Source organism: Muntiacus reevesi, chromosome 1, assembly GCF_963930625.1.
Source record: "Muntiacus reevesi chromosome 1, mMunRee1.1, whole genome shotgun sequence".
Lineage (NCBI taxonomy): Eukaryota > Metazoa > Chordata > Mammalia > Artiodactyla > Cervidae > Muntiacus > Muntiacus reevesi.
In genome coordinates this window covers 259,577,216-259,601,132 of record NC_089249.1, presented here as the reverse complement: position 1 = coordinate 259,601,132, position 23,917 = coordinate 259,577,216, and the positions used below count along the sequence as shown (strand labels likewise).

The window sequence follows — 23,917 nt, the reverse complement described above, 5'->3', positions numbered from 1 at the left end:
TTTATCTACATGTATGTTTTTGTACCAGTACCACATTGTTTTGACTACTGTACTTTTGTAGTATAGTTTGAAATCTGAGAATGTAATACCTCCAAACTTTGTTCTTTCTTAAGATTCCTCTAGCTAGTCAGGACTTTTTCGTGGTTCCATACAAGTTTTAGAATTATTTGTTCTAGCTCTATGAAAAAGGTTATGGGTATTTTAATAGGAGTTGTATTAAATGTGCAGACTGCTTTGGGTAGTATTAGCATTTTAACAATACTGATTCATTCAATCCAAGATCACATGTATCTTTCCTTTATCTCTGTCATCTCCTATTCTCTTCACCAGTGTCTTATATTGATGAAAGACCAAAAAGGTCTTTCACCTTTTTGTTTAAAGCTTTTCCTAAATATTTTATTCTTTTGCATACATTGATAAATGGGATTTCTTTTTGCATTGCTCATTCTAATAACTATTAGTATATAGAAATGCAAGTTTTCTGAATCTTAAGTTTGCATCTTGCAACTTTACTAAACAACTTTGCCAGTTTGAACTGTACCTTGGTAGAGGCTTTAGAGTTTCTTATGTACAGTAGCATGCTACCTGTTTGTAGGGATAGTTTCCTTTTCAGTTTGGATGACTTTTACTAGCTCAACTACTAGGGCTAGGGCTTTCAACACTTTGCTGAATAAATGTGGCGAGAGTGAACATTTTTGGTCTTGTTACTGAAGTTAGAGGAAAATCATAAAGCTTTTCACCACTGAGTATATTACCTATGGGTTTGTAAAGTATGGCCTTTACCTTGAGATTTTTTATCAAGAAAAATAAAGATCTTTCCATTCTTTCTCTTTATTTTATATTTTTAGTTTCTATTTCATTTATTCCATTCTGATTGTTATTATTTCTTTGCTTTTACTAAATCTGGGATTTGTCTGTTCTTTATCTAGTTTCTACAAACATATAGTTAGATTATTTCAGATTTTTCTTGTTCTTGGGGTAGGTATAAACTTCCTTCTAGCACTGCTTTTGCTGTGTCTCATTGATTTAGTACTTTCATTTTTATTTGTCTCAAGGTATTCCTGACCACTTTTATTTCTTTGTTTACCCACTGACTGTTTGGTAGCATGTTGTTTAGTCTCCATATGTTGTATTTTTCCAGTTTGCTTCTTGTAATTAATCTCTAGTTTCAAACTGTTGCAGCTGGGAAAAATGTTTGATATGATTTCAATCTTTTTAAATGTATTGAGCCCTTTTTTTTGTGGCCTAATGTTTGATCTATCTTGGAGAATGCTCCATGTGCATTTGAAAAATATGTGTATTCTGTTGCTTTAGGATAGAATGTTCTGCATATAGCTATTAAATTAATTTGGTATAATGTGTTATTGAAGATCAGGGTTTTCATACTGATTTTCTGTCTGGATGATCTATCCACTGATATAAGAGGGGTATATGAAGTTTTCTATTGAAAATATTATATTATTATTGTTAATATATTATCTATTTCTTTATTTCTGTTCACACTTGCTGTATATATTTAGTAGCTCCTACATTGGGTGTATAAATGCTTATAACTGTTATGTTCTTTTGCTGGGTTGGCCTCTTCATCATTATGCTGCTCTTCTATGTCTCACCAGTTTTTGTTTCAAAGTCTATTTTCTTTGACTAAAGTATCAGTAATGCAACTCTCTTTATATTTCAACTCTCTTTTTATTTCAACTCTTTTTTTATTTCCATTTTTATGGAATATCTCTTTCTATCCCTTCACTTTCAGTCTATTAGGGTCTTTAGGTTTGAAGTAAGTTCCTTGTAGATAGCAAAGAGTCTCTTTTCATGTATACCATTCAATCCTACATCCTTTAATTGGAAAGTTTGGTATTTAGGGTAATTAGTGACAGGTTTGTACTTATTCCCATTTTGTTAACTGTTTTCTGGCTGTTTGTTGTAGTTACACTATGTTCCTTTTTTCTAGGAAACTTTTTATAAACACCTGCTTTAGACTATGACCACAAGCAATACAGAGAAGTTACATTATACACAAAATAAACTTCATGTGCTTACAAAAATATATATATATATATTTTTGGTATATAGCACCTAAATTAAAGGTAGCTTTTATTTTTTTACCTGGTGGCCAATGAAAGAAGCCATAATATCATTTATCAATAGAGGAAAAAACTGCCTATGCTGGACTTATTATAGATAGTGTCATGGATATTAAGAACATGGATGCTTAAGAAAAATTTAAAGGATTTCAAGGGTAATTTGTACTACATTCAACTATTACCTTAGGCCCGGACTTTAAAACTTAGCCCTCCTTCAAGATTCCACTATAACTGTAACATAAATCACCATAATTTACACTAACTCATTTTCACTAAACCTACCACTCTCTATGTTCAAGGCCATAGGCAAACAAACCACTTAAAAGTTCTATATGTTATGTTTACACAAGAATGTTTATGTTAGGAATTTTGTTTTTATTTTAAACAAATCTTATTTTAAAAGTTGCTATATTAAAAAACACACAAGCTTTATTTATATAATACATATATTGCAACATTAAAAAATCCTCGATTCAGCAGACTATGAATTATACATACATACAATTCTCTGAATAATTAGGTTTATGTTTATCATGAAAGTGACAATTTCAGCCACATTAAATCCTAGAAATCCTTCACACTAGTTTATAGCTGTGTGACAGAACACAGAATAATATTTGGAATAAATTCATAGCACACAAGTCCAATAATCTTCTCACTGTTCATATACCATCAGTGCAAGGACTTTGTGTGTCTGTGTATGTATTTATGTTAAACCCTTGGTAAGAAGTTAATACAGAAATCTTGATTGCATTTATATTTTCTGTGACCAATGAAAATATAATTTCATCTTAGAGCATGCCTTTTTCCCTTAATTGAGCAGTTAGTTAAATTACCTGAGAAACACTCTGAACTCCAAGTGACCTCTGCTATTCCAAACATTATATTCTCAAACCAAACAGTTATACTACCACTCAACCCCTGATCTACCACATCATACTTAGGAAGATTTAACACCAAGAGACTTCCCCTGAAAAGTAAAACACTTACTTCGTTATGATAGATTGCTATGAATGTGTATGATTCAAGCGTACCAAATAAAATTGGTATCAGAGTGATAACTGCTTTTTTAATAGTCTTAAAAATCTCACAGAGGCAAAACTCTCTCTGTGGCAAAACACAAAGAAAGACAATACAAATATAATGTTTAATAAAGAATGACAGCATTTCATAGCACATTAGACATTATTTAAAATAATGTTTGTCATGCTAACATTTAAGAGAATAACTGAGCTGTTATTTGAAGATTCAATTTAATTATATGATTTTAGATTTATCAAAGAAAACTCTTCCCATATCTTTTAATATGGAATGTCAGCAGATCAGACATTTGGAAAGATACACTTCTAAGTAATCACTATCTTTGATCAAGCACTAAATCACAGAACTGGCAATACTATTAGTGTAAGTAGCAGCAGTTTAAGCAGCCAATCCTCAATAAGCACTCACTGAACTCTCTGTGGGTGGCCCATTTTGACACTGAAACCAGTTTAGCCACAATATATCAAACAAATTGTTATTTTTAATAGAAATAAACATCTTCTGCTCTCTCTACTTGAAACTGGAGAAAAAAAAAGTCCTCAGATACAGAACATTTACAAAGTGTCAGATAACAGAGGATTAGTGTATCAGTGCCTTTTATAAATCAGTTCTAATGACACCATCTCTTTTAATGAAATATTACTTTGGTTGGAACTTAATATTTCAAAACACTGAATCACAAATAAATGCAATTTCTTTGGTCATTCTTCAAAATACAAATAAGAGAATAATTATAATTCAGAACACTAAAATATTTGGAGTTTCTTGTTTTTTTGAATAAATTATTCATTTTTCTTTAAAGTTGCTTTTAAGCATTATGCTACTATTAAAGTATAACATGTAACACAATATAACATGTAATGACACATTCATTATATGTACTTCTTATATCTCAAATAAAAATAAAAATATTGTAGACCAAGAGCAAGGTAATATAACACATTTCAATATAGTTCAGTCAATACAGTTCATTTGAAGAATACATGCTAACCCTGATTAACTAGAAGGAACAAGAGCCCAACATAAACTCTCTGAATAGCTGAATACTATGTAAAGTGCAGATTTTTCTCAAATTTCAAGATCCATCCAAAAGAACCCTTAATGGGTTGACCCAAATCTCTGCCTGGTGGAAGAAAACACTAGCAAATAAAAATATAAATCAACACAGTCATATTGATGTATTAATTATGTGATCTAATAATTAAATATAAAATGCACTATATTTTAGTATTCTGGCTTAATAATAAATGTCGTGCTTCATATAGGGCTACTCACTGTATAATGCTGCAAAAATAAACTATCATAAATTCTTGTTTTTGCTGGTAGGAACTAAAGTTCTACCTGGTTAAATATTCGGCTAAAAACATATTTGTTTAGAGTACATTTCATACAATTTCTTTGTAATTTTCTTATGTCTTTACTATAATTTCTTTATTATTATCAGAGCTATCTATTTCAGGAAAAGGCATTTATTCACTTGTATCTTCACCCCTCACAGACCCAAAGGAAGCACCTAACACAATGCATTATATAAAGCAGCACTCAATAAGTATTTATTTTAAAAAAATGTACAGTTACATAAAGATGTCTTTAAGGGGGCTTCTTTTACATTCTCTCTACTGGAAGTTGAAGACTGACACTAGGAATAGGTGCTTGCATGCCTGCTAAGTTGCTTCATTCATGTCCAACTCATTGTAACCCTATGGACCACAGCTCACCAGGCTCCTCTGTCCATGGGATTCTCCAAGCAAGAATACTGGTTTGTCATGCCCTCTTCCATGTGATCTTCCCAACCCAGGGATTAAGCCCACATCTCTTACATCTCCTGCACTGGCAGGTGATTCTTTACCACTAGTGCCACCTGGGAAGTCCTATGAATGGATAAGAGAATCAAATTTGGTTCCCAGACTCATATCAGTATAGGATGTCTTCTAGTGAACCCTGGGAGTAGCTGCAGGGTATTCTGAACAATAGTGCTCCAAGAAGCTCTCATCAGTCAGAGACAGTACAAGGGAGAAACTCTGAGTTAATTCAAGTCCTTATTTCATGAACATTTTAACTGAGGATCAAAAATTAAGCCAAAAAGGTTCAAGGTCACAGAGATAGTAAGTAGTCTGATGTTAAAATATAAAATTATCTAAAAAGCAAGAAAGAAGAAACTACAAAGAAGATTAAGATGAATAGAACAATCACCATAAAGTAGCAGCTATATTTTATTAAGTACCTATTGTGTATATGGTATGATGCTAAATAATTTTATACATTAATATCATTTTAAACTCACATGTGCCACATGAAATAGGTACTAATTATCCACACTTTTTAGAAATGATGAGACTGAGACTCAGAGGAGTTAAGGAAGTTTTCAAAGGTCACAAGTGAGTATAGCATGTAGCCAGAATTTAAAGTGAGAACTATTTGAGTTCAGATCTGGTATCATTAACCACTTTGTTTAATACTCGTTTTCAGCAAATAAACTTGATTTTCTGTTCTTCTGCAGTGCATTTCACAGTTGCAACAAAATTTACTTTTTGCTTTTTCCTGTGACCAAAACTACAAAGGACACCTAAACATCTGAAATTCAGGCTCCTGAACTTAAGGGGAAACAGAAACAAAGAAGAATAAGAGAAATAATAGAAAACTCAATGTTAATTTTCACCTTCAATAACTGACATTCATTTGAGACTATGTCATTTTTTTATCAAACATGATAAAAGCACAAAGGACACTTCTACTTATTGAATTCCTTCTATCGGTAGTGCACTATCCTGGGTGTTGGGAATATAACAATAAATAAGAGAGAGTCCTTGCAATCAAGAATCTTTTTAAGGAACTTATAAAATGAGTATCATACTATTGCTTCCCTTCCATAAGTTTTACTATCAATTTTAAACCTTTTAGAGGAATTCATTTTCTTACTTCAATGCACAGATATATATTAATAAAATAAAACCTAACAGGCTTTCTTTCTAATAACCGCACAGTCAAATAGCCACTAGAAAAGGTAACTATGAGATCATATAAACTGTCCATCAGCCAATACAAGACCTAGGCTTATTACTTGTTTTTTCCCTGACTTTTCCAATTCAGTTTGAAACAGCTCAGAGAAGGTCCCCTTTGCCAGATTGTTTAGTCTCACAAACCTCACCATTAGATATTTTTTCCTGAGGTGCAGCTGAACTGGCCCTTTGCTTACTTTCATTTCATAAAACTCTTTTGAGTGTCAATACCAGCTGCTCACTTTCCTTGGAAATTGTCCACTTTTCAAATACAAGCATGACTTTAATTAGACAAGGCATAAACTAGGACAGCAGAGAGACTGATTTTAAGGAATTAGGCCTAAGCACCAATTTCTGAACAAGCGGAAAGTTCAACAATATAAACATATATTTTTGAAAAATGGAGAAAAGCCACAAGACCATAAGGGACTGGAGAACTCAAAAGCTAAGTACAGATTTCTGCTTCTAGTCATAGTCAAATAGTTCCCATAAAACAAACCCTACCCTAGATAATAATTATAAACTCTGAATAAGATAGGTTTTAAAAAAAGATCTGAAGGCACAGTGAAGTGAACAAAAGCAGGCCAAATTTGTGGGGGGAGGGGCGGGGAGTGGTAAGAGATTTGCACTGAAAAAGATTCTCATCTTTATGTCCTGAGTGAGGACCCCAATCCTTGTCATGAAGAGCAGTTAAAATTTAGTCAAAACCAGTAGTCTTACTCTCCTATAGAACTGGAAGAGAGAGTCCAGGAAAACCATAGCAAGAAAGTAAGAGGGAGAATTCTGTAAAGAACCAGAGAAAAGAAGCTCTAAATTCTATGGCTGAACTATTCAGGTCTCTTGCTAAGCCTCAAAACGATTTTATATAAGAGACAGACTCCAAGTAGCCCTCCTAAGGTTAAAAGAACTGATCTGAAATTTCAGCTAATACCTACCACATGGGAAACAGAATCTGAAGTTGGAGTACAACCAAGCTAACTGACTTGAAAAACAAACAGACAAAAAAAAAATTAATATTCTTTAAATGAGTTCAACAGAATCTACTTTCTATAATATCATTCGCAATGCCCAGGACAAAATTTGAAAGTTCTCAACAAGTGAAGAAACAAAAACATTAAAAATACAATGCATACAATCAATGGAGATTGACATGAATTTATCCAGATGTTGCAGTTAGCAAAGATTTTAAATTAGCCAATATAACTACAATCAAGGATGATGTAGTAAATGAAAAAGTAGAGAATCTCAGTGGAGAAATAAATGCTAAAAAGAAGAACCAAAAGGAAATATTACAAACAAAAAATATTAACCTCAGAAACTATTGGATTGAGATGAAAAAACAGATAATGAACTTGTAGATCAATATAAATGATCAAATCTGAAGGACAGAGAGCAAAAGGATTTTTTAAATAAATAGAGCCTCAGGGCCCTTTAACTGAAGCCTCAGAAGTAAAGAAGAAATAGAATGTCAATTTTAAAAAGTCTTTTTGAGAAATAATGTCCAAGAATTTCTGAGTTTTAGTGAAAGACATAAATTTACAGATTCAAGGAACTCCTATAAAATAGTTTTAAAGTCCATTCCTTGGCATATCATGGTCAGAATGCTTAAAACCAAATATCAATATAAAGAGAAACTATTAAAGCAACCAGGACATAAATACATTATATACAGGAGAACAATGATGCAGATGAGTACTAATGCCTCATAAGAAACAAGACTGAAAAACAGCTGCCACTCCCCAAAATTAAGTAACAGTTGTTTTAACATTACATTTCTGCATTTTCATTTAATTTAAATGTTCAACAGACTTTACCTAAGTATTTTTGGCATAATAGTAAGTTAAAATAACAACACTAATAAAAGTGATTCTCCAAATATCAAAAGAGCACTGGAATAGGTAAATCATTTAATCTCTGAATCACCTTAAGAAATAATAATACCTATTCCACAGAGTGATAAGGAGGCTGCAAAATAACATGAAAAAAATGTTGTCTCTTTTCATCTAAAAGTACTCTGTCATTGATAACTATTTGAATCTTTATGTTAAAGTGGTAGGAAGTATAAAAGATCACATGATAAAAATGAAGATGTATCACATGTAATATATCCCAAATTGACAAGCAAAAAAACCAATTAAAAAAAAAAGAAAGAACAACTGTTACACAGGATTTGTAAAAATTCTGAGAACAAGTAATTTATCTGAAGGAAATTTTAATAATGTCTAACATTCAGCACTTAGAAATAAAAATAAAATCATAGCTTGGGATCTCTGGATAACAATTCTAAAAACAGATACAAAGGAAAGAGACATCTCAGTAATGGCATCTACCCAGTAGCCATGTACAGAACAAGATACCTTTACGAGTACAATCAAAATTAATGACAATTTATTTAAAAATAAGGAAGCTTACCCTGATAAAATTTCAAAGATCCTCACAATCTTAGCCACATTAGCTCAGTATATACTGGCTGCAAGCAGATGTGCAATTTGCCTTCCAAGAGTCTTTCCGTTTACTGCTGCTCCTTTGCCGAGGCCCTCCCAAATTTACACCTGGAGTATTATGAACGCCTTAGGACTTTCACAAATTAACTCAATAAAAATCTGACCACATAAATTACATCCAAAATTAAAAGACATTATATATAGGATGATAATTAACCTGCATGCTTCTGAAGTCACTAGCTCTGCCACTCACTAGCTGCTGCTGCTGCTAAGTTGCTTCAGTCGTGTCTGACTCTGTGTGACCCCATAGACAGAAGCCCACCATGCTTCTCCGTCCCTGGGATTCTCCAGGCAAGAAAACTGGTGGGGGTCACCATTTCCTTCTCCAATGCATGCATGCATGCTAAGTCGCTTCAGTCGTGTTCGACTCTGTGCGACCCCATGGACAGCAGCCCACCAGGCTCCTCCATCCACAGGATTCTCCAAGCAACAATACTGGAGTGGGTTGCCATTTCCTTCTCCAACTCACTAGCTATTTGCTTCTAATAAGTTATATACCACCAAATGTTAGTTTCCTCATCTATAATACTGTGAGGTTAACAGTACTTATTCCATAAAATCATCATGGTTACATGTAGCACAATATATGGTATACAGTGGTCACTCTCATTATTAAGCACAGTAAAAGGACTGAAATATGACAATTACAAAGCCCCAGACCTTAAGCAGCTATCGTAGCTGAACACAACTCAGTGTAAATCAAGTTATGAAATACTGTAGAATACCTATAGAAATAACAAGAAAGATGACACCGGTTTTAAATAAAAGGAGAAGGTAAGTGAAAACTTCTTGACGAAGTTTTCTACACACCCACAAAAATATGCACTTTTCATAAGATAGAATATGGAAAAGACATCTAGGGAACAACATGGACCTTACAAAGATGCTCAAAATATCTGCCTCATTTCTGTCACAAAGAGATTTAAATAGTATTATTTTTTCAGTATAAGGCTATTTATATATTAATAGAATATCTGAAGTTGACCTATGTCAGTTTACTATTTTGGGAAGTTTAATAACAAAGAAGCATGCTGACTGAATAAATCTCACTGTTGTAGTTCAGTCGCAAAATCCTGTCCAATTCTTTGCGACCCAATGAACTGTACCACACGAGGCTTTCTTGTTCTTCAATATCTCCTGGAGCTTGCTCAAACTCATGTCCCTTGAGTCGGTGATGCCATCCAACCATCTTATCCTCTGTGGCATCCTTCTCCTCATGCCTTCAATCTTTCCCACCATCAGAGTCTATTCCAGTGAGTCAGTTCTTTGCATCAGGTGGCCAAAGGAATGGACCTTCAGTATCAGCTTTTTTAATGAATATTCAGGGTTGAATTCCTTTAGGATTAACTGGTTTGTTCTCCTTGCTGTCCAAGGCACTCTCAAGGAGACTTCTCCAGCACAACAATTCAAAAATATCAATTCTTTCACGCTCAACCTTCATGGTCCAACTCTTACATTCGTATATGACACTGGAAAACCATAGCTTTCACTATATGAATCTTCATTGGCACAATGATATCTTTGCTTTTTGCTATTCTGTCTAGGTTTGTCATAGTTTTTCTTCCAAGGAGCAAGTATCTTGTAATTTTGTAGCTATAGTCATGGTCCAGTAACTTCAGAGCCCAAGAAAATAAAATCTATCACTGTTTCCATTTTTTTCCCCATCTATTTGCCACCTATTTGGGCTTCTCTTGTGGCTCAGCTGGTAAAGAATCTGTCTGCAATGTGGAGACCTGGGTTTGATCCCCGGGTTGGGAAGATCCCTGGAGAAGGGAAACACTACCCACTTCAGTATTCTGGCCTGGAGAATTGCATGGACAGTCCATGGGGTCTCAAAGAGTTGGACATGACTAAGTGACTTTCACTTTCATTTGCCATGGAGTGATAGGATTGGGTACCATGATCTTAGTTGTCTGAATATCACTGCAACATTTTAAATGAAGTAATACCCACACAAAGGGCTAATGTTTCTAATATATAAAGGAAATGGGCAACACAAGGATGTCATCAACTTAATTTTTAATATATAAATAGTAAAATTTCAAGTACAAAAGACAAAACTCCAGTAAAAAATGAAAAGTATATGAAGAGACCACATAAGAAATATAAAAAGATTCAGAAACATAAAAAAGGTGTTCAAATTCATTCAAAATTAGAGAAATGAAAACTAACACTGAGATACTCTGTCAGACTAGAATAAATTCAAAAGTGTAACAATGCATTCTGTTAGTGAACTAGACAATTTTGTATGTTGCTGATGGTAATGCAAACTGGGCCAATTCTTATAGAGGGGAATTTGGCAATATCTAAGAAAACAATATCTGCATTTTCTAGCAATTACATATCTGGGAATTTACCCTGAAGATAAACACCCAACAATACAAAAATACACACATAATTCACCGCAGCACTGTCTGAACTCCAAAATACGAGAAATAACTTAAACGCTCATACACAGGATGGAAGTTGAAAATTTTGTATTTCTATACAATAGAATGTGAAATATTTGTAAAAATGAAAGAGAGAAATTATGAATTGACATGGAGTGATTTACAGGACACATTGCTATGTGAAAAAAACCAAATGCAAAGAAATAATATTGATGGTGTACTATGTTTCATATAAGAAAAAATGGAATATAAGAAAATACACAGGTTCATTTGTACAAAAGAAGTACGGGACATATAAACCAGAAACAAATGAGTTTGTTACCTAGAGTACTGCTAGGAATGTAGTGAAAAAATGTATTAATGGGAAGAGGTTAGCAGGAATGAAGGAGAAGTGGCTCTTTTTTGAACATATCTTGTATATAGCTCTGATTCTTGGCAATCATTCAGATCCCAAAAACTAAATAATTAACAGAAACCAGAATGTGAGTTAAACCCAAAATAGAACAGGAACAAAGGATGGGAAGAAGCATAATTAATCTAAGTCATTTTAGGAAGCCATATTTTAATTGCATATTGGAAGGATAAAGACAAAAGGCAAACCATTCAATATTACAGTAGTCCAAGTCTATGACCAATTGCTAACGCTGAAGAAGCTGAAGTTGAATGGTTCTATGAAGACCTACAAGACCTTCTAGAACTAACACCAAAAAAAGATCTCCATTTCATCACAGGAGACCAGAATGCAAAAATAGGAGATCAAGAGATACCTGGAATGACAGGCAACTTTGGACTTGGTGTACAAAATGAAGCAAGTCAAAGATTAACAGTTTTACCAAAAGAATGCACAGGATATAGCAAATACCCTCTCCAACAACACAAAAGACAACTCTACACATGGACATCACCAGATGGTCAATACCAAAATCAGATTGATTATATTATTTGCAGCCAAAAATGGAGAAGCTCTACACAGTCGGCAAAAACAAGACCAGGAGCTGACTGTGGCTCAGATCATGAACTCCTTGTTGCCAAATTCAGACTTAAAAGAAAGTAAAGAAAGTGAAGAAAACCACTAGACTGTTCAGGTATGACCTAAATCAAATCCCATACAATTATACAGTTCTACTATCGAAGTGTACTTAGTCGCTCAGTCGTATCCAACTCTTAGTAAGACCCCATGGACTGTAGCTAACTAGGCTCCTCTGTCTGTGGGGATTGTCCAGGCAAGAATACTGGAGTGAGCTGCCATACTTTCCTCCAGGGGATCTTCCAAACCCAGGAATCAAAACCAGGTTTCCCATATTAAAGGTGGATTCTTTACCATCTGAGCCACCAGGGAAGCCAGAATTGACAAACAGATTCACGGGATTAGATCTGACAGAGAGAGTGCCTGAAGAACTATGAACAGAAGTTCATGACATTCTACAGGAGGTGGTGATCAAAACCATCCCCCCAAAAAAGAAATTCAAAAGTCAAAATGGTTGGCTCAGGAGGTCTTACAAAAAGCAGAGAAGAGGAGAGAAGCTAAAGGCAAAGGAGAAAAAGAAAGATACCTATCAGAAAGCAGAGTTCCAAAGAATAGCAAGCAGAGATAAGAAAACTTTCCTCAGTGATCAATGCAAAGAAATAGAGGAAAACAATAGAAGGGGAAAGACTAGAGATCTCTTTAAGAATATTAGAGATACCAAGGGACCATTGCACGCAAAGATGGGCACATACAGGATAGAAATGGTATGGACCTAACAGAAAAAGAAGATATTAAGAAGAGGTGGTAAGAATACACAAAGAACTATACAAAAAAGATCTTAAGGACCCAGACAACCTCAATGGTGTGATCACTCACCTCACCAAACATCCTGGAATGCAAAGTCAAGTGGGCCTTAGGAAACACCCCTACAAACAAAGCTAGTGGAGGTAACGAAATTCCACCTGAGCTATTTCCATGGTTGGACCATAGAAAAAGCCACAGAGGATTAAAGATCTAAATGTAAGACCAGAAACTATAAAACTCCTAAAGGAGAACATAGGCAAAACACTCTCCGACATAAATCACAGTAGGATCCTCTATGACCCACCTCCCGGAATATTGGAAATAAAAGCAAAAATAAACAAGTGGGACCTAATGAAACTTAAAAGTTTTTGCATAACTAAGGAAACTATAAGCAAGGTGAAAAGACAGCCCTCAGATTGGGAGAAAATAATAGCAAATGAAGCAACAGACAAAGGATTAATCTCAAAAATATACAAGCAACTCCTGCAGCTCAATTCCAGAAAAATAAATGACCCAATCAAAAAATGGGCCAAAGAACTAAACAGACATTTCTCCAAAGAAGACATACAGATGGCTAACAAACACATGAAAAGATGGTCAACATCACTCATTATCAGAGAAATGCAAATCAAAACCACAATGAGGTACCATTACATGCCAGTCAGGATGGTTGCTATCCAAAAGTCTACAAGCAAAGAATGCTGGAGAGGGTGTGGAGAAAAGGGAACCCTCTTACACTGTTGGTGGGAATGCAAACTAGTACAGCTGCTATGGAGGACAGTGTGGAGATTTCTTAAAAAGCTGGAAATAGAACTGCCCTATGACCCAGCAATACCACTTCTGGGCATACACACCGAGGAAACCAGATCTGAAAGACACACGTGCACCCCAATGTTCATTGCAGCACTGTTTATAATAGCCAGGACATGGAAGCAACCTAGATGCCCATCAGCAGATGAATGGATAAGGAAGCTGTGGTACATATACACCATGGAATATTACTCAGCCATTAAAAAGAATTCATTTGAATCAGTTCTAATGAGATGGATGAAACTGGAGCCCATTATACAGAGTGAAGTAAGCCAGAAAAACACCAATACAGTATACTAATGCATATATATGGAATTTAGAAAGATGGTAATGATAACCCTATATGCAAAACAGAAAAAGAGACACAGATGTACAGAACAGACTTTTAGACTCTGTGGGAGAAGGCAAGGGTGGGATGTTTTGAGAGAACAGCATCGAAACATGTATATTATCTAGGGTGAAAGAGATCACCAGCCCAGGCTGGATGCATGAGACAAGTGCTCGGGCCTGGTGCACTGGGAAGACCCAGAGGAATCGGGTGGAGAGGGAGGTGGGAGGGGGGATCGGGATGGGGAATACATGTAAATCCATGGCTGATTCATGTCAATGTATGACAAAAACCACTACAATATTGCAAAGTGATTAGCCTCCAACTAATAAAAATAAATGGGGAAAAAAAAAAAGAAAAAGCCATAGAATTCCAGAAAAACATCTACTTTTGCTTCACTAACTACACTGAAGTCTTTAACTGTGTGCATCACAACAAACTGTGGAAAATTCTGAAAGAGATGGGAACACCAGACCACCTCACTTGCCTCCTGAGAAAACTGTATGCAGGTCAAAAAGCAACAGTTAGAACTGGACATGGAACAATGGACTGGCTCAAAATTGGGAAAGGACTACGTCAACGCTGTATATTGTCACCCTACTTATTTAACTTCTATGCAGAGTACATCATGCAAAATGCTGGGCTGGATGAAGGACAAGTTGGAATCAAGATTGCCAGAAGAAATATCAATAACCTCAGACATGCAGATGACATAATCCTTATGGCAGAAAGCATAAAGGAACTAAAGAGCCTCTTGATGAAAGTGAAAGAGGAGAGTTAAAAAGCCTCCCTAAAACTCAACATTCAAAACACTAAGATTATGGCATCCAGTCCCATCACTTCATGGCAAATAGATGGGGAAAGAGTGGAAACAGTGACAGACTTTATATTTTAGGCTCTAAAATCACTGCAGATATGAAATTAAAAGATGCTTGCTCCTTGGAAAAAAGCAATGACAAACCTAGACAGCATATTGAAAACCAGATTACTTTACCAACAAAGGTCCATCTAGTCCAAACTACAGTTTTTCCAGTAATTGTGTATGGATGTAAGAGTTGGACCATAAAGAAGGCTGTGTGTCGAGGAATTGATGCTTTTGAACTGTGTTGTTGGAGAAGACTCTGGAGAGTCCCTTGGACTGCAATGAGATCAAATCAGTCAATCCTGAAGGAAATCAACCCTGAGTATTCATTGGAAGGACTGATGCTGAAGCTGAAGCTCCAATACTTTGGCCGCCTGATACAAAAAGCTGACACTATAAAAAGCCCTGGTGTGGGGAAAGATTGAAGACAGTAGGAGAAAGGGACAACAGAGGCTGAGATGGTTGGATGGCATCACTGACTCAATGGACACGAGTTTGAGTAGGCTCCAGGAGGTGGTGAAGGACAGGGGGACTGGCATGCTGCAGTCTACGGGGTCACAGAGAGTCGGATATGACTGAGCGACTGAACAACAAACAGCAAAAGACAAAAAGAACTACACACAAACAGCGTACTATATTTAGAAAATTTGTTTTTCACTGGGATATGAGTAAACAATTCTGAAACTAAGTGTATACTAGGACTGAGTAAATAACTAACATATTGGGGATAATGAAAGCCAGAATTTTCACTGTCAGAGGAAGTTGCAAATTAAGAGGGGGAAGGCTAGAATAAACTCTGTGACACTGAGCTGAACTAATGGGTTTTAACATATATACAGATGGAGAAATACAGATGTGTGTACATATATTTATAGGTACACACATGCATTTGCTAGCTCTGCGAGTCAGCAGAAAGGACCCAAAAGCAATAGCACCTCAGTAGCTAGAAGCACACCTAGTACTCAGATATTGATTACAACATTTAATCTTAAATTAAAAAAAAAAAAAAACTATTGATCTTTGGATAAATGGTTGATTGCACAGCCAGGTCAGGAAAGACAAGATGGGTCTTGTGGTGCCAGAAAGTCAGGAAGGACTAGAAGTAATGGAGACATATCTAAAAGCCACAAAAGTTGAGTAAGTTCCCAATGGCAAAATTGAGGACAATTTAAGCAACAAAATAAATGAGAATAATTTGACCCATAGAATAAAGTAAATATACTCATGATGGTACATATAAATAATATAATTGAATATAAATAATTGAAATAATAATTGAATAAATTATTGAATAAATAATTGAAAATATTTGAAAAATATTTGAAATATTTTGAATAATTGAAATATAAATAATTGAATAATTATAAATAATTGGAAAAATAAATGGAAGCACATAAACAGCTTTACCTTATAGTAGAATTGCAATTAATAAACTAAAGGAATGAGGAAATAAGAAACTCATGGCTAGATGTATCAGAGTAAGTATTAGCGACAAAATCATCAATGCAACGAGAACCTACTGTACAGTTTGAGGGGTGCTATTCCTCTATTCAGTGCTCTGTGGTGACCTGATGGGAAAGACATCAATAAAAAACCCACATACATATAGCTGATTCACTTCGCTGTACAGTATAAACTAAAACAACATTGTAAAGCAACTATACTCTAGTAAAAACTAAATTTAAAATGTCATCAGTGTGTGCTAAAATTAGTGGATAAAAGTATGATTAAAATAGGGCATTTGTGTACTCTCAAAAATATCTACCCACAAGATACTTAACCACAAAAGGAAAAAATAGCAGTTAAAGTTGAAAGAAACCTGGCAGACACTCCTTTAATCAAGTATTCAAAGTTAATATCACTAGTCATGATGCAGATGGGCTCCCAGGTGGTACAGTGGCGAAGAATCTGTCTTCCCATGTAGGAGACTCAGGAGATACAAGTCGATCTCTGGGTTGGGAAGATCCCTTAGAGAAGGAAATGGCAACCCACTCCAGGATTCTTGTTTGGAAAGTTCCATGGACAGAGGAGCCTAGCAAGGTACTGTTCATGGGGTTGCAGAAAGATGGAAACGACTGAGGACATACACACAATAATCCAGATAGATAACATGTACCTCCTAACATGTTGCACTAAGTAGGACAAAACATCATGTCTTTGAAAAATTCCATAAACTCAAGCTGACCATGAGAAAACATCAGATTAAATAACCAATGTTCTTCAAAGTCAGGAAAAACAAAGACTGAAGAACTTTCACAGACTAAAAGATAATAGAGACCATTAAAAGCAATGTGAGACACTTATATTCATAAAAACCTTTAAGGGCATTATGAACTGAACATGTGTCTCTCCCTAAAATTCACATGTTGAAGCCCTAACCCCTTCTACTATGGTGGTATTGGAAGGGGGGCTTTTGGGAAGTTATTTGTTTAGATGAATTCACAAAGGCAGGACCTCTATGACATGATTAGTAACTTCATAAGAAGAGGAAGAAATCACACCTAGCTTCTGTCCACCACAAGAGATTACATAAGAAGACAGTCAACTGAAAGCCAGGTAGCAGGTGCTCACCCAGGGCTGAACAGGATGGTCCCCTGACCTTGGACTTCACAGCCACAGAACTTTAAGAAATAAATTCCTCTCCTATAAGCCATCCAGTCTTTGCTATCTTGTTACAGAAGCCTGGGCAGACTAAGATAGATAGTAGTAAGACTGGGAAACATCAAATAAGATCTGTAGATTACCACATCAATGTTAACATTCTAATTGTTAATAACTGTACCATGATTATGTGTTGGGTCTTAGTTAATTAGGGCTTCCCTGGTGGCTCAGAGGGTAAAGAATCTGCCGGCAGTGCAGGAGACCAGGGTTCTAACACTAGGTTGGGAAGATCTTCTGGAGAAGGCAATAGCAACCCACTCCAGTATTCTTGCCTGGAAAATCCCATGGATGGAGGAGTGTGGCAGGCTACAGTCCATGGGGTCGCAAAGAGTCAGACACAACTGAGCGACTTCAGTTTCTTTTCTAAGCTTTCTGAATATTAGGGAATACAGAATAAAGGATATGCAGGAATTCTTCTTAGTATTTTTGCCACTTTCTCTATAAGTCTAAAATTAAAGAGTTAAAAAAATAGCTGTCAAAAGATATAAAATGAGCAAGAAGCATAACAAATTAGTGAAAACACCATTATAACCCTCTGTTGTGGTTCTAGTCACAATGGCGTATCTCCACTATTGCACTCGTTTTGGATTATTTGTAGTCAGAAATATCACATTCTCTCCAGAAGTTGCACCAAAAAAGCAATTAGCCTTTAATTGTTGTAACAGTATATCTTTAAAACAATTTTTTTTGCATATTTTCAGTTTTAAATAAAGATTATACTATGTGGCCAGTTTTCATCAACATATGTGACTATACTAGAAAACTCAACAAAGAAAACAAAGCTCAGATCTTCCAATAAACTTTATCTGAAAGAGTAAACAGTATAACAAAGACATCTGTTTAACAAGGCTCTCTGAGGTCAAGGAAATTCTAAGTCAGTCCTACTTTTTAATCTCTGCATACATTGAGAGAAATCAAGATTACAAAAATTGCACTGACATATTTAAATTGATGTTATTTATAGTATGTTTTAAATGGTATAGCTTGAGATGGGATACGATTTGAAACTGGCATAAAAAAATGTCTGCTAAAACAATGTGTATAAACTCATTTACAGATAATATCAGAAGTATATGCTGGAGGCCCTTGTGAGTACAAGGCATCAACCCAGTGGTCTCTCGGGACAGGCCTCACACTATACCCATTCACAATTTACAAGGAATTTGTACACACACATCAATCTTACTGCCCACAATCATAATTTCTGGGAGTTCTCATTATAAGCCTATTTGAACTATTTTTCATCATTAAAGACAAATGACTTGCTGAATCTAAAATAAATAGAAATAGATAGACGACTAAAGACAAGATTTAAAGTTCTTTCCATTATGCCACACTTCCTCTCAACAAAAAGGCACCCCCAAAATATCCAGATTTGCTGGAATTTCAAACTCAGCTAAGACATGGTCACTGCCTTCAAGCAGTTTACTGTATAACAGAAGAGACAGTCAAGTAAATAATTAATAACAATGAATATTTATAAAGTACCTATTTGCTAATTCATTAAATCAGATATTAGCACATCTAAGATTCAAATCAGGTAGTCAGGCAATGTGACAGTAACATGTCCAGAATGGGTTATATAGGTGCAGCAGGCTATAAATTGTTTAAGTAGTAAATTTTAAAGTATAAAAGTATAGTCATCAGCTTAACAGCATCAAAACAAACAGGTCACTCAAAAATTGGGCTAAAGACCTGAATAGACATTTCTCCAAAGAGGACATACAAATGGCCAACAGGCATATGAAAAGATCCGTATGCTAAACACTCTAAAATACTGATGAAAGATCAAGAAAAACCTAAAAAAAAATACTGTTTATGGACTAGAAGACTCAATTGTAGTTTTTTGTAAATAGAGTGCTTTTAAAATTTATTTTCAAAGGGACAATAAATCATCTAAAACAATATTGAAAAAAAGAATAAAGTTGGAGGAATCACAAAACCCAGTCTTAAGGTTTATAATGTAGCTACTATTTAAGACAGTGTGGTACTGCTGGAAGAATATACACATAGGTTCATGAAACAGAATACAGAGTCAAAAATCATACCCACACAAGTACAGTCAATGATTTTTAATTTAAAATTTTAATAAATTTTAATAAAGGTGCAAAAGCAATTCAATAGAGAAAGGAGAGTCTCAACTAATGGTATTAGTTCAATCAGACATTCATATCCAAGAAAACAAAGCTCAAACTGAACAAAAATGAACTCAAAATAGATCATAGATCTAAATGTAAAACATGAAACTATAACCTGGTTTAAAAGAAAATCTTCATGACCTAGGATTAGATGAAGTGTCCTAAGACAAAACACCAAAAGAATAATCCATAAAAGGAAAAAAAAATCCACAAACTGGACTTTATAAAAATTAAAAACTTTAGCTCTACATAAGTGAAACTCACTCAGTCGTGTCCAACTCTTGACAACCCCATGGACTAGACAGTCCATGGAATTCTCCAGGCCAGGATACTGGAGTGTGCAGCCCTTCTCTTCTCCAGGGGATCAAACCCAGGTCTCCTGCATTGCAGGCAGATTCTTTACCAGCTGAGCCACAAGAGAAACCCAATAGGGGTAGGGAGTGGGTAGCCTATCCCTTTTCCAGGGGGTCTTCCCAACCCAGGAATTGAACTGGGGTCTCCTGCAGGTGGATTCTTTACCAACTGAGCTCTCAGGGAAGCCCTGATAAGACCCTGTTAATAAAATGAACAGACCAGTGATAGACTAGAAGAAGATATTTTCAAATCACATATCTGATAAATAAAAACAATCCAACTAAAAACATGGATAAAACCTGAAAAGACATTTCACCAAGAACGATTTATAGATGTCAAATAAACACATGAAGTCAACATCCTTAGCCATTAAGGACACAGACATTAAAACCACAATAAGATACAATAATATGCCTATTAAATGGCTAAAATAAAAAATACTGACAACACCAAGTGTAGAAAGAATACGGATCTTTCATACATTTCAGGTATGAATGTAAAATGGTTCACCCACTCTGGAAAACAGGTTAGCAGTTTCTTTATAAGGTAAACACATTTATCATACAATCCTGTATTCACAATCTTATATATCTACCTTAGAGCAGAGATCAGCAAACTCTTTCTAATAGGACAAAAGTAAACTTTTTAGTCATTACATACCATAATGTCTCTGTTGCAGCCATTCAGCATTACACCACAAAAGCAGTCACAGACAATACACAAACAAATGGGCATTTTTATGTCCCAGTAAAAGTTCATTTACCAAAATGGGCAGCTGATTTATAGGACATAGTTGCCAGTCTCTATTCTAGAGAAATGAAGACTTATATCCACACAGAAACCTATCAGCATGTGTAAAGCGGCTTTGTAATTGCCAAAAAGTGGAAATAACACAATGTTCTTAAGTCATTAAGTGGATAAACAAACCAGTACAGTCATACAATGCACTACTCAGCAATAAATAAAAATAAATCAGTGATACTTGCAATAATTTGAATGTATCTCAAGGGCATTATACTCAGTGGGGTGAAACAAGCTAATCTCAAAAGGCTAGCTACTGTATGATTTTATTAATTAATATTCTCAAAATGTCAAAAGCCCAGTGATGAAGAACAGAGAATAACTTGCGGAGGGTTACACTGGAAAGCGGAGTATGACCATAAAGGGGTAGTACAAAGGAATGAAGAGGTTTCTTTGTGATAATAGAACAGTTTTGTATCCTGACTACGGCAGTGGTTATATGAATCCATACATGTAATAAAATTCATTTAGCGATAAACATGCAAAAACAAAAAACAAAAAAACCCCACAGAAACACATAAAAAAACAAAAAAACAAAAAACAAAACAAATTACTTGTAAAAACTAACAAAATCTGTGTAAGGTCTGTAGTTTGGTTAATAATATTGTGCCAATGTCAATTTCCTGCTTTAAATAATATTCTATGGCTATATTGTTATCATGGGGGTACCTGGGAGCAAGGTATACTGAATTCTATGTATTATTTTTGAAACTTTTCATGAGTCTAAAGTTATTTCAAAATAAATGTTAAAAGTTAATTGACTGTTAAAAACAAAAGTAATTACAATATATTGTAAAGTTTATCACATACATGGAAGTGAAATCACATGACCAAAATAACATAAAGCCCAGGAGAGGAAAAATGGATGTATGGTGTGTGTGTATCTGTGTGTGTATAAAATATATGTCGCTATTAGGAGTTTTAAACTATCTGTAAAGCAGTATATCACTTCAAGGTAGACAGTAATAAGGTAAAGATATATGCTATAAACTCTAAGTGAAAGTCGCTCAGTTGTGCCCTACTCTTTGCTAACCCAGCGGATTATACAGTCCATGGAATTCTCCAGGCCAGAATACTGGAGTGGGTAGCCTTACCCTTCTCCAGGGGATCTTCCCAACCCAAGGATTGAACCCAGGTCTCCCACCCTGCAGGCAGATTCTTTACCAGCTGAGCCACAAGGGAAGCCCTGTAAACTCTAAAGCAACCACTAAAATAGCATGAAAATGAGTTATAATCCAACCAAAAAGATGAAACTGTATTATAAAAATATATGTATGTAGTCTAAAAAAAGACACATTAAGTGAAATAAGGAAATAAAGGTGAAACAAAGAGACAGCATATTTTATTTTATTTATTTATTTTTTTTTTTAATTTTATTTTATTAGTTGGAGGCCAATTACTTCACAACATTTCAGTGGGTTTTGACATACATTGACACGAATCAGCCATTGAGTTACACGTATTCCCCATCCCGATCCCCCCTCCCACCTCCCTCTCCACCTGACTCCTCTGGGTCCTCCCAGTGCACCAGGCCCGAGCACTCGTCTCATGCATCCCACCTGGGCTAGTGATCTGATTCACCATAGATAATATACATGCTGTTCTTTTGAAACATCCCACCCTCACCTTCTCCCACGGAGTTCAAAAGTCTGTTCTGTACTTCTGTGTTTCTTTTTCTGTTTTTCATATAGGGTTATCGTTACCATCTTTCTAAATTCCGTATATATGTGTTAGTATGCTGTAATGTTCTTTATCTTTCTGGCTTACTTCACTCTGTATAATGGGCTCCAGTTTCGTCCATCTCATTAGAACTGATTCAAATGAATTCTTTTTAACGGCTGAGTAATATTCCATGGTGTATATGTACCACAGCTTCCTTATCCATTCATCTGCGGATGGGCATCTAGGCTGCTTCCATGTCCTGGCTATTATAAACAGCGCTGCGATGAACATTGGGGTGCACGTGTCTCTTTCAGATCTGGTTTCCTCGGTGTGTATGCCCAGAAGTGGTATTGCTGGGTCATATGGCAGTTCTATTTCCAGTTTTTTAAGAAATCTCCACACTGTTTTCCATAGTGGCTGTACTAGTTTGCATTCCCACCAACAGTGTAAGAGGGTTCCCTTTTCTCCACACCCTCTCCAGCATTTATTGCTTGTAGACTTTTGGATAGCAGCCATCCTGACTGGCGTGTAATGGTATCTCATTGTGGTTTTGATTTGCATTTCTCTAATAATGAGTGATGTTGAGCATCTTTTCATGTGTTTGTTAGCCATCTGTATGTCTTCTTTGGAGAAATGTCTGTTTAGTTCTTTGGCCCATTTTTTGATTGGGTCATTTATTTTTCTGGAATTGAGCTTCAGGAGTTGCTTGTATATTTTTGAGATTAGTCCTTTGTCTGTTTCTTCATTTGCTATTATTTTCTCCCAATCTGAGGGCTGTCTTTTCACCTTACTTATAGTTTCCTTTGTAGTGCAAAAGCTTTTAAGTTTCATTAGGTCCCATTTGTTTAGTTTTGCTTTTATTTCCAATATTCTGGGAGGTGGGTCATAGAGGATCCTGCTGAGATTTATGTCAGAGAGTGTTTTGCCTATGTTCTCCTCTAGGAGTTTTATAGTTTCTGGTCTTACATTTAGATCTTTAATCCATTTTGAGTTTATTTTTGTGTATGGTGTTAGAAAGTGTTCTAGTTTCATTCTTTTACAAGTGGTTAACCAGTTTTCCCAGCACCACTTGTTAAAGAGGTTGTCTTTTTTCCATTGTATATCCTTGCCTCCTTTGTCAAAGATAAGGTGTCCATAGGTTCGTGGATTTATCTCTGGGCTTTCTATTCTGTTCCATTGATCTATATTTCTGTCTTTGTGCCAGTACCATACTGTCTTGATGACTGTGGCTTTGTAGTAGAGTCTGAAGTCAGGGAGGGTGATTCCTCCAGTTCCATTCTTCTTTCTCAAGATTACTTTGGCTATTCGTGGTTTTCTGTATTTCCATACAAATTGTGAAATTATTTGTTCTAGTTCTGTGAAAAATACCGTTGGTAGCTTGATAGGGATTGCATTGAATCTATAGATTGCTTTGGGTAGAATAGCCATTTTGACAATATTGATTCTTCCAATCCATGAACACGGTATGTTTCTCCATCTGTTTGTGTCCTCTTTGATTTCTTTTATCAGTGT

General features: G+C 35.4%; 1 protein-coding gene across 5 annotated transcripts in view; it reads right to left on the bottom strand.

The window, feature by feature from the left end:
• XRCC4 (X-ray repair cross complementing 4) overlaps positions 1 to 23,917 on the bottom strand; it is a 284,230-nt gene that overhangs the window by 216,604 nt on the left and 43,709 nt on the right. The window lies entirely within an intron of this gene.